The 14,649-nt window shown below is 39.8% G+C and overlaps 1 long non-coding RNA gene across 1 annotated transcript in view; it reads right to left on the bottom strand.

The window, feature by feature from the left end:
• Positions 1-14,649, bottom strand: part of LOC309636895 — a 76,411-nt gene that overhangs the window by 55,166 nt on the left and 6,596 nt on the right. Inside the window, exon 2 of the long non-coding RNA XR_014250285.1 lies at positions 13,224-13,338. This is a non-coding gene — a long non-coding RNA (uncharacterized lncRNA). The remainder of the gene's footprint in view (positions 1-13,223; positions 13,339-14,649) is intronic.

The raw sequence follows: 14,649 nt of genomic DNA, 5'->3' as shown, positions 1-14,649 counted from the left end.
CCAACACAGCCATAAATTAATTAATTAATTAATTTTTTTAAAAAAAGAACTTTAAAAAAGAAAGTTTAAGAAAAGTTTTAAAAAAATCACACCAAGACCTATCATCATTACCATTAGAAATAACCATCATTACCATTAGGTGAACATCATTTCACAGAATTTTTATCCAGTTATTCAGATATAAGAATCAGTGTCTAGATGGATAGATAGTTGAGCAGATAGAAATAATACGATAAAAGTGAAATGAGATTATATGTGCTATTTACTAACAAAAAGATTCCATTTAATTCCTAAACTATGATATTGTCCAAAGTGATGTAAGATATCAGGCCCAGATCTTTGAACATCCAGTTTAGGGTCTATGCCCTCAAGTATAATTACTTCACTGGATACATACACTGCCGGGCAGTCCCACTTCCACACACACACACACACACACACACACACACACACACACACGGCCTACTCGCCTGGTGATCTACAGCATCCTGAGGTCTGACTGAGTCTTGTCTGCACCCACAGAAGGGATTTCCCTTGCCTGACTTGTCACACCTGACTCGGACATGGAAGCCATGGTACAGGGATATCAGAGCAGAGACCTGAGATGCATGCATGAGAAAAGATTCAAAAGGAAGAGGAGTTGAAGCCAAGAGGGCTAAGAGAGGAAGAAGGCTCAGGAACAACGATGTGAGCACTTAAAAGCAGAAAGGGAAAGTAGGCAGGCAGAGAGGGTGAGAAAACAGAGCAAGAAGGGACAGAGGGGTGTTGCAGGGTGTCGTGAAGTGAAAGAAGGGTCTGGTTTCCATTCTGTGTCCCACAGAAAGACACTTTCCTGCTGGAAATGGACTGGCAGGAGCAGAAATGGGGATGCAAGGGAAATAAATCAACTTCACTAAGATCAAGTTTGGGGGGAAAAAGACCCCAGATCAAGAAACCGATCCATGAATAAACAGAGGTTCAAAATCATGATTAACTTTTATCAGAGAGGCCTGCATCTAGTACCCCTGCAGCAAGATGGTGCATGGACACCTGACACGTTCAGCTTCCTCACCTGGGAGAGGAGGTACAACCTTATCTGGAGATGCAGCTCAAAAGGAGCATAAGTGACCCAGGAGACCAGACACATAAGACACATAACGTAACTCTGGGTGAAGACATTGTATGTTCAGAAGCCTTTCTTTCACCCATGTCATGAGCTTTTCCACCCCAGGAAGGACACTTCATAGCACACACAACAGCAGGATGCCCAATAACTTGGCTGCTTCTTGGAGGGTGCTGACTGGTACCAGGTACCCTGAGTTCTACAGAGAAGACAACTAAGGCCCACGTAGCTCCTCAGATCATCAGGCTCTTGTGATCACCTGAATGGTGTCACCCTACTCGAGTTTATATCGAGTCCTGTCACAATATCTTGACTTCCCTTGAAGAAAGACAAAAAAAGCAGGAGGTCTTTCCTAATGACCAGAATGAAGTTGAGCCACTTATTTGCATTTCCTTGCTCTTTGCAACGACTCTCCAATATTATCATCAGAGATCAACTCCCCTGTCTAAAGCCTTCAGTGACTCTGTAATGCCTTTGAAACTTTTACAAAGCCCTTTGCTCAGCATTCAGCTTCCTCTACAGCCCAGCCCCTAAATATCTTTGTAGTTTCTTTTTCCTCCTCATCATTCCAATCATCCAGTGCTCCAATCACAATATATTACCGAACATTTCCAGAATCCACCTTGCACTCACCATTCCAGACCTTTATGGTAGACTTCCACAGCCAGGAATGCCTTTATTCATTATCTTTCTACCAAAATTCTACTCAACTTACAAGGCTCAGCTCACATGTTCCCCGCCCCCGAACTCCCATCAGAATTAAGCTTCCTTCCTTTCAGGGCCACAGCAATTTGTTTGGACCTCTAGTTAGACTTAATTCATTTTGCCTTCTATTAGTTGCTGTTTAAATCTGTCTTGATTTAAATCTGTCCTTACTGGTCATAAGTGAGTGGACATTTATTGAACATCTACTATGGACGCCAGGTGCTTCTGCAGACATCATCTAATTTATCCTTCTGTTACTCATATGTAGCAGAGTACTCACACATTTCAGGTGTTCATAAATGTTTGTTGTATTATTCTATGAAGAGAAGGGGAACTGTTTGATTTCTGAGCTTCAACAGGAGGTCATTTAAATATGTCTCCTTTAGAGGACTTAACGAAAAAAATGAGAAAAAGAGACTGATCAACTCAGTTGGATGGCATAGAAAAGGGGTGATAAATATTTATTTAGTCTTTGATAATTCTGTCTTAGAAAAATACCCTAGCCAGAAAATAACACCATCTTTTTCTTCTGCTTGTTTTTCTTTGCCCCACCCAGGAACTCAGCATCACATCTCTACCCTGCCCAGAGCCAGACCTCAACAGGCTAGACGGTTCTAACCCTGGACCAGTCACTAATTCTCTGTGAACTTTAGGCAAGACAGAGCCCTACACTGGGCGTCAGTTTTTCCTCATGTAAAGTGGGGCATTTGGGCTGGATGACCTCGGGGGTACTGATCAGTTCCATAATATCCTAAGATTCTGTTTTTAATGAGCATATACAAAATGACTTGGGAATTGGCTAATTCTTCAGGTCAACCTGCATACAACAAAATATGGAAGATTATGTAAACAGGGCAATAGATTTTCTCTGTGTGTGTGTGTGTGTGTGTGTGTGTGTGTGTGTGTGTGTGTGTTCTGAGAACGTCTTGTGTCTATGCATTGAGGGAAGAGGTGGAAAGCTGTCAATCCATGAAAGTCTATTTTCAAGAAATTTACAATTTATTCAAAAGAATACCTAAACCATAAAAACATTGCTTGGTTACTTTCCACTAGGGGTTACCATTTTTGTTGTTGTTAATAAGAAACTAGTGAAGGTTAATTTTAAATACACTAATCTTACAGTTGAGAATGGCTTAAAAAGTCCACAGACTTACAGAGCTCAATGATCACCATTAACAAGTAAGTTCTCTTCATTACATCTAGCATCTAATCATCCAGAAGGATCTTCTTTTGACTAAATGAATTAATAAATCAACAGTGTTTCATCAGCTTCTTCAGGGAGAGAGGGAGCGTGTAATAATCGACTTTAGGTAATCCATGAAGGCATATCACTCACTGCTTAATAACCAGTTGATCTAGATTCAACTATTTTCAAAACCATCAATTAGACTGGACTAAACCTCCCCTCAGACAGGTTTGGGTGAAAAGACATAGCTTGTATACCGAGCATGTGCATATACACATAGCAATGTGAGCCTGAGAACCTTTAGCTCGATTTCGGAGGGGCCCACCACAGCTCTCTGCCTCCCCAAGGATATAAGTAGTCCTTTTCCTCCTCTGCTGTCAGAGAAAACCAAGAATAAACAGGGGCTTCGGCGCTCTTAGTGTCAAGGTCAGACTCACATCTTTGTTTCTATCAAGTGTTTACTTTGTACAGTTCTGATATTTCACCAAGACTGTTTTAACCAAAGGCACATAATACTGGGTCTCAAATATAGAAGTGCCACGGTGGCCCCAATAAAAATGCTCTGACTGTATAAGGACTATGAGTTTGCTATAAGTAAAAGGTATAAAAAAAACTTTAAAAATAAGAAAAAAAAAAAAAGAAGACAAAAGAAATTTTTGATTGGGTACTTTTCAGAGGGATTGGGGAGCAACTTGATGTAAAATTCTGAAGAAAGGAAAATATCCAAAAAGAAAAGGGAAAAGAAAAGTGACTAAGGGACTTCACAGGGTAAAACATATTTTTCATGCAAACATAGGAGGAACAGAAGGGCTGTTTTGAAACAGGGAACTTCACCTAAATACAGCCATTAGCTCTTAGAGGCCAAACTAAGCCAGTCTACAAGGTGGGGGACGGTTTTCAGATGAGTATTGCTAAATCAACACAATTTTTTAAAATTTAAAAGAAAGGAAGAAAAGAAAAGAAAAACAAATCAGTTAATAAAATTTTGAGCCAAAATTTCAAGAGAATAGTTTTAATATTCAACTTCCTCATATATTTTAATATAAATCCTTTTAAAAGTATTTTTCTCACTGCACTGAATGCCTTACCTAAAATCAAATATGTATTTTTTTCTTTGCTGAAGAGTCCCCTAAAAGAACATTTCCCTCCAAATCTATATTTTCAATATATTAATAACACAGATTCAACCTTTTTTGTTTGTTTTTGTAGAATTTGCTAGCATTTTTTTTTTTCTGAAAGAAAATCCTCCCCCAAAGTTGTATTTTTTTTATTCAGGATATTTAAAAGTAATTGCTACTTTTTGAAGGATTGTGTCAATATGGAATCATTAAGATTTAAAAAACTTAACGATCTTTAACTCAGAAAGCCCTTAATCCAATTATCAGGGTGAAGGACGAATTGACCTTTTCTCCTTTCAATCCTGTTTCTAGTTTGGAAACAAAAAATTTCGTTCAGAAAATACTTATTTCTATATTTATCAAAATATGATGGCAAACAACAGCAGTGAAGTTTTAAATAAGCTTGACATATCAATTTAAAAAATACTTCTTGTGTATAAATTTTGGGTTTATGTATGTGCGCTCCTGCAAGAAGAAAGGGGCCCAGAGAAGAATTACATCTGATATTTATACTATGCGTTTAAACCTATCTCAAATAGTCCTCTACATTTAATTTCCTGTGGTCAGGTTTTCTCTTTCCTTTTTCTTTTTGTTTTACTTTTTCTTTCTTTAATTATTCTGCTATTCATATTATTTCCTTTTTTGCTCATGAACAATATTTTTTAATAACAAAATCATCAGTAAATAATGATGGTTACAGCAACACTGAAGGTTATAATTATATTACCTATTGCTTTCCTTCTAAGGATCTCAAGGTAGTTTACAAAGAGAAAATAAAATCAGCATTCCTTCTCCTGTCACAGGATTTAGAAATTGGACAATTGTAATTTTTAGGGGCACATGATACTGATGCTAAACCATTCTAAATAGTGCCTTTCCTACATCATTGTTGGAATTTCCCCGTATTCAAGGTTGGAGATTAAAATTTTATTTATTTAAAGATGTTTTTGTTTAGCATTGTCAGACACAGTTCATTCAGTTTTTTTAAGGGGCAAAAGGGTTCTAGGTTTAATTCAGAGTTGAGGGTAACCTACTCTTGATGAAAAGACTATCCTATGTCAAAAATAATATCAATATTTAGCTTATTCATGTGCAGACTCCACTTTAATTTTAAATGAAATTTAGAGGAATTCATATCTTCTAGTATATCAGTCAGTCTAAGCCAGCATGAGACTGTGTTTTAGCATTAGGGTACCTTCAGATACAAATGGTTAAGTTCTACCTTCTAAGTAAGAAAGATGGGCTAACGTCTCTGCTTGTGAGAATATATATAAGTGCATGTGTGCACATGCACGTGTACAAACAAAAACACCGTAATGAAATTAACAACATGTGGATGGATGCGGAGCATACAATTTCAGGGTTTTGATGACACCACTGAGCTAAGTTGTTGGGATAAGGTTCCTGCATCTTTCTTTATCCTGTCCTCTCCGAGTCACTTCCTAGACAGTGACACATTTTCCTCTCATCCTTTGAGGATCTTTTAAGATCACAGCCTCCCTCCCCTACTTTCAGTAAATGTATATTAACCTCCAAGAGTGCATGACATCAAAAATATAATTCTGAGCCCCTTGAAAAGAAAGAAGAATTAACAGGCATCAACTTCCTTTCCTGACTATCATACAACCTCCATTTAAAAAAAAGATAGCTCTATAAGCCATATTTTCCCCTGTAAGTATGCATATTAACAGGCAACAGGAAAAATGGAAAAAGACTTGTATATATGGAAAAATTGTCCCTGGGGTTGTGCCTGTCTGCCCAGGAAAATGGCAGTGAGAGGAGGTGAGCGACTGCTTGAGGAATTTCATCATTTTTTAATCACCTCATGTCTCATCTTCTCTTTTCCATGGCAGACTTAGTACATTTATATGCAACAGGTTGATGATTGTGATGCAAGGTATGAGAGACAATGAAAAATTTGTGAAATTTTTGAAAACAAAAATTTAATTTGGAGCAATTCTGTGACCTAGGTTTTTATACTTTTGGGGCGGGGGGAATATACGATTTTTTAATTGTAATCCTTTGGGCAAATTTCCATAAACTGTATTTAATTCTATAATATGACTCCTCAAGCAACTGCCAGAATCTACTACTTTAACTTATTACAAGGCCCTACTACATTAAAAAAAAAAAAAAAACAGGAAAAAATTTTTTTGCTAAAAAACAGAGCAATAATTAAATAGCCCCTATGTAGTACTGTATAGAATCCTTTAATAAGTATAAATATTATAAATAAAACAACTTATTTTGATGTGTTATATTAAAATCTATGCTTTTTATAATTTATGCTTCTTTTTTGTATACAGAAAAAAAAAATAGAGACGAAATCAACCTAGTGCTAAAATGTAAACTCTTAAAATTTATGTTAGTAAAAAAACAGTGCTCAGTTTAAAATTATATCTAGAAAAACATTTTGACTGAAAATTCTCTTTCTAACTAAAAAAGAGGTCTTATTTTTAAATTAAGGAATGAATTTATGAATAGTACAAGAAAGTGGGACTCCTCCCCCCAAATAAGCATGTTAATGAATATCACACATCTCTCTGTGGAAACTATATGTCCTTTGTGCCACATGAAAAATTAACGTTTTGTAATCATAAATAAAATATCTTCTTAGATATTTGAGCTTTGGTTAAATGATGATCTTTACTGGGATAAATTATCTTTAGTGTTATACAAATAAAAGAAACAAAATTTCATGTTAAAAATCTCAGAGTAGCTGAGAGGTAGCTCACTGAGAAGCAAGATTTTCAATCATAAGATTTAAAAAATTGTACAGTTTATTTTTAAAAGTTTCCCTTCTTTTAAAAAACATTTTCCTTTCTCTCAGAATTCTAAAGCATGATTTTTTTAAAAACATTCAAAAGCTAAAAGCTAATCCTCAGAAAAGTAGTAAGCTTGTATTTATATTTTTAAAGTATCATTTGTTTGTTATTTGAAGAGACAGCAACTGTTTTCATGACTGCTTCATATTGAAATGTAAATATTTCTTATGTAAAACTACCTGAAACAGGTTTTTTTTCTGGACAAACTTCCTGAAAGGTAAGTTTGAGGGGGAAATAGCTATGAGCTGGAGGATTTTATAAGCCTGCAACTGTATGAAAATACTAGTGTTATAGCCTAAAATATTTTCTTAATATTTTAATTTTAATTCTTTAAGATTTTAATGAGCAAATTTTAATTCTGGAAGCTATCGATAAAATTTTTTCTTCTTTAAAAAATCGTATTATAAATGACTGCTTCTGTGCTCCATTACCTACATATATTTTAAAATTTAAAAAGAAAGGCATAAGGAAATTCACTAAGGAGGAAACTATTTTCCTCTTTTATTTAAATATTATTTCATTAAATGTGATGTTGAGGTTCAGAGGAGGTAGAAGTCTAAAGGATAAAGTTTGGAGGGCTATATCTAATTCACCCTTCTTTTTCCAAATCAATTTATAGGCTGTCAATTTACTTACTGCCCCTAATCAGCTGAGAATTACAGAACTTCTCAGACAATTTCATTTTGCTTCATAGAATCCCATCTCTGGCAAGCGGGTTCTCTGCTCTTTTTCTTGTATCTAACCCAGTATTCTTGCCACAAATTCAAAGGGTAAAAGAGACCCTTTAATTAAAAAAAAAAAAAAAAAATCACTTACGCCAACTTGAAATAAATAGTGAAACTATTTCTTTAGTTGATTTTTTTTTCTACTAACCTAAGATCTGGGCTTTAAAGAGGGGTCAGTCCTGGGGATCATGACTTTTTACAGGGTCAGTCTAAGTAATTTGCCTGTGGAGATAAAGGGTCAATGTGGTATAAATCATTGCAGCTTGAATGACAGCTCTCCTTAGAGGCTATGACAATTTGTTCAGCTCCAGACCAGTTCCCAGCCCAATTCACTCCTGGAAAATCTCAGTATGATCCCAACACTCCTTGACTTTAGATTCCTCTCCCACCTCATGACTCCTGGTGACGTTACCTGCTTCCTTATTCCTATTTCAACTCTTCCAACCAGTCCAGGACTCTATCTAGACCCTGGGTCTGCAGGGACCTGTCTTAACACTAACAGTTCATGTTGGCCGAGTGCATACTACACGCCTGAAGTACCAGATGGTGTGTTTACTGACATCTCATTTCATCTTCCCAACAACCTTATGAAATAGGTACTTGAATATTCCCATTTTACAGATGAAAAAACTGACTCAGAGAGATAACTTGCTCAAGGGCACACAGCTGAAAAGAGCAGAACCAACAAGTTAACCTAGATCTCAAGGGCCTCAAAGCCCATGGTTCTGGACCATGAGGTTGCACTGCTTGCTCAAATTATGCTGCTTTTATCCACCCCTTAAAAGGCTGCAAAGAAGAGAGGGCAAGGACTACTATGTAGATTGCGTTTGACATGTCCCTGAGCTTTTTAGTATAATTTTTTAAAAAGAGAAGAAAAGTCATTGAGTAGAGTTGATCGGTAGCCTCTGGGGAAAATGCAGAAAATGCCTTCTCTGTGGAGCCTGTTTCTAAGAAATTTAAATAAAATACATAAAAAGTAAACAAAAACAAAAACATCTTTTGGAATGGCCTCAGATGTACTCTGCAGGTTTGGGGGGTACAAATGGTAGCCCTGGCCCATTTTTTCTAGTGTTACTCAGAAAATGTAGCGACCTCATCAGAGTCTTCCTATAATCACCCTGCAGTTTTCAGCCAAGACTTAAATGAAATGCCTGCTAGGACAAGTGAAGTGAATCAAAGGGAAGAGAGCAAAGGTTTTTTTTCTGTGGGGCGGGGGGCGGTAAGAGAAGGCAGAAAGATTTATAAGACCGTGAAAAGTGAAGCTGGCGGAAGGAAAAAACGAAGACAATATATGTGCGAAAAGGAAAGAGGAAACATCCTTGATAACAGCAAATAGTGTTATCTATTCTTGCCTTGTTGCCCTTTTATTGTTCCTTTACTCTTTCCTTGGTGGGAATCACCTAAACTGAAAATTTAGGACTGGATATAAGCTGAAAGTAAAAGGTGAATGGTAAGTATTCTAGGTGAATCATTTTTTTCTCCCTGATCGAAAAGTTAAAAAAAAAAAAAAAAAGAAAAAGGGAATGATTTGCAAAAACAATTGTGATTAAATTCAATAGATTTAAAAAAGAACTTGAAAGCAAGGAATTAAAGGGAAATGAAACTACAAAGAGATAATCTTTGTGTAGGGACGCATCAAGTAGAGAAAAAGATTTTCCTATCAGCCCTTCTGATTTGCTCCCAGCCGGGTAATCCTGGGCACTGGCAGGCTATGGAGCAAATGGACAGATGCTTTCAGAAAAGATTATCTTTTGTCTGTTGCTCAGGGAATATCTCTGGTCCTGTGACTGTTGATTCCATGATCTAAGCCTTATATGCCATTGCTATATGTGTGAGGCAGGAAAAAAAAAACACCAAAACATAATAATAACAACAACTAACATTAATTGAGCACTGAGTAGGTATGAAGCTCTTTACATGCATAATCTTATTTAATCCTCACCAGAACCTTATGGTTGTTACTGTTATTCCCATTTTACAGATAAGGAAATTGAGAAAATGGAAATGACTAGTTTGCATTTTGATGGATCTTTCTATCCTTTAGCCTCAGGAGCAGCAATCTGTTGCTTTCTTGCCTAAGTAGAAATTCACACACTTCACCAGCTCCTCCCACAATCTATTACAAAGTCTTTACAAATTCAGATCCTAATCCAGACCTTCCACTTCCAAGGTCATCTCCCAGCAGTGCCTTCCACAGCTGTTCGCCCTGGGAGTGCTGAATAAGAGCATCTAGCTGTCCCTGAAAGTAAAGTTTGCATCAGTACCTGATCAGCACTAAAGTCCATAACAACACCCTTTACCCTAAATGAAAAAGGTCAGATCTTCCTCATTGCAAGGAGGAATTTTGAGGGAACTAGGGGCAGGGGAGAAAAAGGGTTTGGAAGACTCGAAACGAGGGCAGAACCTTTGCACACTGACCTCTCCATGTCCACTTTGAGTCTTAAAGACTTCCAATTTCTCCTTTACTGAAGACCTCAGCATAACTGCCTGCCATAAACCCCCTGGCTATGCTACATAGAAGCAATCTACCAACCCAACAGGGCCAACCCAACGGGGCCAGTCTACCAACCTAATAATCCAACAAATGGACTGTTCCTTTTCTTCTCAAGGAATCCCTGTCCTGTGTAGTTCTGATTTTCCTTGGTGGTCAAAAGCACCAGAGAAAATCCATCTTTGCTATGAGCCCTGATGTTGAGACATTACACTGTCTAGCTCCAACACCAACCTCTGTTCCCTCCACCAAATCACCAGACTTTGCCAAGAACATTTAGCCTATAAGATGGATTGTCACTTCAAAATTCTGCAGGACCGGGCTAGGTTCGGTCATTAAAACTTCTCATCTGCTTCTGTCCCTCAGCTCCATGCCTGCTTTGCCTTTCAGTTACTGATTTTCTGTTCAGCCTTTTGCAGTGTTAACTAAATTCCAAATATTTGTTCTACAAAAAAGGGGGACCAAAAATCGTGATTAAAAATACAACAGAGTGCTGCTAGGAAAAAAAAAAAGGACAGCTACAAATCAAGATTTGATGATGCAGCCTAAGCTGCAAACCTTAATATTGTAAAATATAGGACTTAGAGACTAACTAGGTGAAAAATGTTTAAGTGGGGGCCCATGGAGCCTAGGGAGGTCATGAGCTCCTTGAAACTGTATGTAGAATACCTGTGTTTTTCTTTTTTCTCTTTCCTTTTCTTGTTTTGTTTTGTTATGTTTTCTGGGAAGAAGGTCCATAACTTCATTAGGTTATCAAAGGGAGAATAATTTATTTACATCTCTGATGCCTAGAGTAAGGCCTGATACATAGTAAGGACTCAATAAACATCCAACATTTGTTGAATAAATGAATGAACAAAAGGGGTCTGAGCTCTAAAGCACCTAATTGTATAGACGGAGAAGAGAAGCCTAGGAAGGATACAGTTGCTTTTTCAGGGTCATGAACCTAAGTAGTCAGGACCAGATAGAATTAGCTCTTTTAACACTTTTCACCATTTGTCAATCCCCTTGTTTTGCTTTTTAACCTAATTGTATCTTTCATTCCATTTTTCTTCCTCCCAATCTGTTTCTTTCTAAGCTGAGAAATGGATCCTATTTCCTAGTTAGAAGTTGCCAGTAAGTGCACATCTGGAAAGAGAAGTGGGGGAGCAAACAGCAGGGAGAGTCTATGAAAAAGGCCCTCAGAATAATTTATTGGTGGTAGCACACCCAGCATGGCTACTATTCCTATGTGCTGAAGACATGATTAATAATGGCATCAAAATGGCTGTCATTGATGGAAATATGTAAAGCTGAAATAGTGGAGTTAGATCTAGGGGTGGGCAGTAAATCTTCAGCTTAAAACTGACCAGGCCAAGCCACTGTCCTAGGACAGGTCTCACGCTAGGAGAGACTGGAAGAGACCAGTACTCAGATTCTGTGACACAGCAAATTTCTTGTGCTGGTGACTTCCTAAGCAGATCGAGGCCAACATGGAGGCACTGAGGTCTAGAACATGTCAGAGGCGAGAGAGGAGAGCCATGCCTAACCTAGTGATGCCCCCAGAATGCTAACTAACTGCTAGCAGAAGAAACTTTAGGTAAACTCTTCTTTGAACCCTGGCATCCTAAATGCAAGTCATTTTGGAAGGGAATCTGTTACAATTTGTGTTTATGGATTATCGGTATTATTTGGTAGTGCTAAGAATTATTTAGCGAAAAAGGAAGAACCGAGAGTAGACAATAAACAACCTGTGTTAGAGCCCCAGCTGTGTGACCTTGGTAAAATCACTTAACCTCTCTGAACCTCTGTTTCTTGATTTATAAAATAAAGGTATTGGTCTGTATAGCTATAGTTCTTTCCAGCTTTTGCATGCTACATATTATATCTAAGTTTGAGGTTTAACTCATCGATAGATTTTTCAAATGTGATTAGAAAAGGTTACCTTTCAGGCAAGAAAATCCCACCCCCCGCATATTATTTTCTTAGATTTCTCTATAAGGCAATTGATATCAATTAAAGGGGGAGATGTTAACCTCTTGGAATGAACAACAGCCCTATTGCTCTAAGACAGATGCTGCAAACTTCAGATCCTTATATTCGAAAGGGGAATTTAAAAGAAGTTAGGTTCAGCTAATGATTTGAAGACCTCACCCTCACTTTAAATTGTGGGATTATAGGGGATTCCAGTCAATTAACTTATTATTAAATTCCATTCTCAAAATGTAAACATTTCACAAAATCTATGTAGCAGTCATTTAATTAATACAGCTAATAGATCTGTTGTACAATAATCTGAAGGTCTTCCATGGAATGTGCTTCTGTTCTATCATGAGCCTCAAGTTTCCATCTAAGATTTCTGGCAGCTTCCTACATTTTGCTCACATAACAGCGAAGGATAAGTCAGGTAGCTCGCTTTCTCCCTACTTCACAAATCTAACAGTCCTGGGGTTTCAAAATTCTCTGCCTAGCTTTGAACTGAATTCCCCAATAAGAATCACAGTATGACTCTCAAGCTCAGAAAGGAAGCTAAACAAAAACTCTGGAGCAAAGGAGTTTGCTGGTTAATAGGAAAAGTAAATGTATTTAGAGTTTAATGCCTTACCCCTCAAAAAAAAATCAGTAACCTAAAACTCTTCTTGTCTTTCCTATGATGAACCCCAGTTAAGGAGACATAATTCAACGTTTTGGCTTCCTCAGAGAAACCAAGCTCAGCAGCAAATGACCCTTCAACTTGACACCTCTCCCGGGCCCCTGAGAGGGCTGACATAGCCCAGGTCGTGCAGGCAGAGAGGCAACTGTGGGCCCCACTGAGGAGGCCTGCACCCCTCAGTACCGGGGGCTTGGGAGCTTCCAAACACCCAGGCTCAAGTTCTGCTAGGGGATAAGACAGGAAAGAGGCCTGCCTCATGGTGTACTGTGTCTCTCCTTATCACCTGTATGATGGATGTTTTTCTTTGCCAAAGGCTAAGCCATCGAGGACCATCCCCAAGCACTGGATCTCTGGCTTCCCTGTGTCTCATCACCAAGTGGGGAGTGTACACGCACTGCCCAGGCCAAGGGGCCATGGGCCAAGGTATCTTTGCACTCACCTGGGACTCCAGAGATCATCTATCCAGACTCTTCAGCTCCTGTGGCCTCTGAGACCCCTTCCTTCAGTGGCCACCCCTCATGCAGACCTCCGGGTGTCAAGACAGGTTTGACTACCTGAAAGGGCCAAAGATGGGCAAGGTTACTTTGCTGGCTCTGAAGGAGAATGGGAGAGTTTGGGGGCTGGGACATTTTGCAGGAAATCACAGAGTAGGGAGGCTACAGGGAAGGAAAAGGGCAGAGGGGTGCACTGGGCCAAGAGCTACAAGGCAGGGGAGCTGAAGCAAGAGGAGAGCTTTTCAGAGATGCCTACACAGCTCCCCAGTTAGAGAATTCCTGAGACAGAGAAGAGGGTCCTGGTCTGAGATTGCGGCAAGTGTGCCCAGTGCCTTTGACTCAATTCCTTCCTTTGCCTCCAGCCTAAGGTAGCTAAGGCAGGGATTCAAAGCAACCAAAGGTCTTGGAAAGAGGCTAGAAGGGGCAAAAGAGCCAGGCAAGAGAAGGAAACCTGGCTCTAGCCACAGGTAGAGGAGAGGCAGAGGGGAAGCAGTGCAGGCACAGAGCAGCCAAAAGTGGGCCTGAGGGTGAGAGCATGCAGAACCCCCCCACCCAGACCCAGCCACTAGGGGGCAGGTGGTAGGGAGGGGGCTCTGTGTGCCTTCACCCCTTCCTCAGCTCTAGAGACCACCCCTGGTCTTGATTTTCTAACATAGGCAAAAGCTAAGTTAGTCGATGGGCTCAAGGGACCAAGTATCCCCAGCGACTCCGTGGACACTTCCCACTCCCCACGGAGAAGCACACTGGGGTAAGGAAGGGTCTCGAGCTGCTACCTCCTTCCCTAATTTAGGGGCTCTAGTGTTTGCATCAGATGCAAGCGCCTGGAAGTTTCCATCAGGCCCCTGGCTTACTGAATGATGTGGCTTTTTTCAAAAGGTGTGTGCGTTAGCAGTTTGAGGGTTCAAAGAAATTCCGCCCCCCCTTTGCCCTCCTTCCTCAGCAAAGGGAAAGTGGGGAGAAAGGGGGAGACCAACTCCCACTGGCCTCAGGCTGACGCAACCGCCCTAAGGAGGGAAGGAAAGATGCACAAAAAGCCACCAATTTTCACTGATGGTGAAGGGAAAGGGGAGGGGGGCTTTCCTCTGATCCCACCCGGAATAAGACACCCCTCTGAGCAAGCCCCCCGGCCCGGATCAGAAGTGAGCGCCCCCTGCCCCGGCGTGCGGTCGCCCCAGCAGCTGTGCTGCAGCAGCAGTAGCTTCAAAGCAGCAACAGTTGTCTGGCTGAGGCGAGGCAAGGCGAGGCGAGGCGAGGACTCGCTCGGGCGCGCACGACGCCGGCTTCGGCCGGGTACTCCTGGGCTCTGGAGCCCCAGCCCCACACCTAACCTCGTGGGAGGAGTGAGGGGACCAGGGGCGCAGTAACCTCGAG

Source organism: Balaenoptera physalus, assembly GCF_965194825.1.
Source record: "Balaenoptera physalus genome assembly, chromosome: 10".
NCBI classification, from domain to species: domain Eukaryota; kingdom Metazoa; phylum Chordata; class Mammalia; order Artiodactyla; family Balaenopteridae; genus Balaenoptera; species Balaenoptera physalus.
The sequence above is the reverse complement of the archived record's forward strand: the minus strand, read 5'-3'. Positions and strand labels throughout refer to the sequence as shown.